The 2,923-nt window shown below is 36.9% G+C and overlaps 1 pseudogene; it reads right to left on the reverse strand.

Moving 5' to 3' along the window:
- Positions 1-592: 592 nt before the first annotated feature.
- On the reverse strand, positions 593-1,164 carry LOC110589022 (annotated as a pseudogene).
- Positions 1,165-2,923: the final 1,759 nt, after the last annotated feature.

Consider the following 2,923-nt stretch of genomic DNA (forward strand, 5'->3'; position numbering starts at 1 on the left):
TTCCTCTTTTTTTTTTTGCATTATTATCTCATTTTTATTTCATTTTATAGCTACATTTTCTTTTTTTTTTTTTAAGATTTTATTTATTTATTTGACAGAGAGAGAATGAGAGAGCACATGAGAGGGGGGAGGGTCAGAGGGAGAAGCAGACTCCCCGCCAAGCAGGGAGCCCGATGCGGGACTCGATCCAGGGACTCCAGGATCATGACCTGAGCCGAAGGCAGTCGCTTAACCAACTGAGCCACCCAGGCACCCCTATAGCTACATTTTCAATGTCAATTTTCAGGGCAGCTGCATTTAGTGTAGATATTGTATTTCATTTTTTCATTTTAAAATACAGTATATCATAGAAATATATCTAACTTTTTGAACTTTTTAATTTTAATTACAGCAAACATACAGTGTTATATTAGTTCCAGGTGTACATTAGAGTGAATCAACAATTCTATACATTACTTAGTGCTCATCATGATAAGTATACTCTTTTTTACCCCAAAATCAATATAGCTTTTATTGCATCTTTAAAATATCACAAGTAAGTCTGAAAAGTCATCTGGCATCTTGCTGTTTCTGTAACTGGAAAACTTAGATCTTATTCATCAGCCTGCAGAACTGCTCCTTTTTCAGAAACATAGATACCATCCAAAAACTTTCCGATGTCCTTGTTTTTCACTGTTGTGGCTTCCTGAATCAAAGCAGCTGAGTTTGATACAAGTTAAATGTCATTTCCTTCAAGAATTAACTCATCTTTCTGGGCTTGAGATACTGAACAAGCAATACCTGGCCTCATCTGAACCCTGCGGATATATTTTTCACCCAAGAAATTCGGATTTCACAAGAGAATTATTCTCCTGAATAACACTGATGGGGAACTGAGCATGCACAGACCTCATCTTGTAATGGAAGCCCACTGTAACACCCTTGACTGTGTTCTGTACATGACTACAGATAGTGCGAATAGTAGCCAATTCTTTTCTAGTTCCCCATGATTTGTCAACTCGGAGCCTCTTCTTTTTCTTTCCAAGGAGACGGAGTTCTACGTTGATGTGATTGAAGTCCCATCACGGTACCTCTGGGGCCCTTCACAATAACAGCAGGTCCCTTAAGAGTGACGTTGGCACTTTCTGGAATGTCAACAGTCTGACTGCCGAGAATGATGTTCATTCTTGCAATAGATGCGGCAAAAACAATGTATAATCTTAATCTCCTTCACCTGTCTCATCCATCCCTCCACCCACCTCCCCTCTTGTAACCATCAGCTTGTTCTCTATAATTGAGTCTGTTTCTTAGTTTCTCTTTGTCCCTTTCTCCATTTTTGTCTCCTAAATTCCATGTATTGAGTGAAATCATAGGATATTTGTCTTTCTCTGACTGACTTGTGTCACTTAGCTTTATACTCTCTAGCTCTATCCATGTTGCAAATAGCAAGATTTCATTCTTTTTTGAGGTTGAATAATATTCCATTGCTTCTATATATATCTTTATCCATTTATCTATTGATGGACACTTGAGTTGCTTCCATAATTTGGTTATTATAAATAATGCTGCAATGAACATAGGGGTGCATGTATGCTTTTTAAAAATTTTTTATTGTTATGTTAATCACCATACATTACATCATTAGTTTTTGATGTAGTATTCCATGATTTGTTGTTTGTGTATATGCATGTATGCTTTTAAATTAGTGGTTTTGTATTTCTTGGGTAAATACCCAGTAGTAGGATTATGGGATTGTAGGATAGTTCTATTTTTAATTTTTTAAGGAACCTCCATACTGTTTTCCATCTGGCTGTACCAGTTTGCATTCCTACTGACAGTGCCTGAGGGTTCCTCTTTCTCCACATCCTTGTCAACGCTTGTTCCTTGTGTTATTGGTTTTAGCCACTCTAACAGGCGTGAGGTGATATCTCATTGTGGTTTTGACTTGCATTTTCCCGATAATGAGTGATGCTGAGCATCTTTTCATGTTTCTGTTGGCCGTCTAAATGTCTTCTTTGGAGAAATGTCTGTTAATGTCTTCTGCTCTTATTTTAATTTGATTATTTGGTTTTTGGGTGTTGAGTTTTATAAGTTCTCTATAAATTTTGGATACTAACCCTTTACTGGGTATGTCATTTGCAAATATCTTCTCCAATTCAGTATGTTATCTTTCAGTTTTGTGGGTTGTTTCCTTTGCTGCACGGAAGTTTTTTTATTTTGATATAGGCCCAATAGTTTATTCTTGCTTTTATTTCCCTTGCTTCAAGAGATAGATCTAGAAAAATGTTGCTATGGCTGATGTCAGAGAAATTACTGCCTATGCTCTGTTCTAGGACTTTTATGATTTCAGGTCTCACATTTAGGTCTTCAATCCATTTTGAGTTTATTTGTGTGTATGGTGAATGAAAGTGGTCCAGTTTTCCCAATACCATTTGTTTGGGAGACTGTTTTTTTCTCTTTGCTTATTCTTGCTTCTTTTGTTGAAAATTAATTGGCCATATAATCGTGGGTTTCTGGGCTTTCTATCCTGTTCCATTGATCTATGTGTCTATTTTTGTGCCAGTACCATACTGTTTTGATTACTACAGTTTGTAGTATAACTTGACATCAGGAATTATGATGTCTCTAACTTTGTTTTTCTTTTTCAAGATTGTTTTGGCTGTTCAGGGTGTTTTGTGGTTCCATACAAAAATTTTAGGATTGTTTTTTCTAGTTCTATGAAAAATGCTGCTGGTATTTTGTTTTTTTTTTTTTGTTTTTTTTTGTTTTGTTTTTTTTAAAGATTTTATTTATTTATTTGAGACAGAGAGAATGAGATACAGAGAGCATGAGAGGGAGGAGGGTCAGAGGGAGAAGCAGATTCCCCGCCGAGCAGGGAGCCCGATGCGGGACTCGATCCAGGGACTCCAGGATCATGACCTGAGCCGAAGGCAGTCGCTTAACG

The sequence above is a fragment of the Neomonachus schauinslandi genome, chromosome 7 (genome assembly GCF_002201575.2).
Source record: "Neomonachus schauinslandi chromosome 7, ASM220157v2, whole genome shotgun sequence".
NCBI classification, from domain to species: Eukaryota; Metazoa; Chordata; class Mammalia; order Carnivora; family Phocidae; genus Neomonachus; species Neomonachus schauinslandi.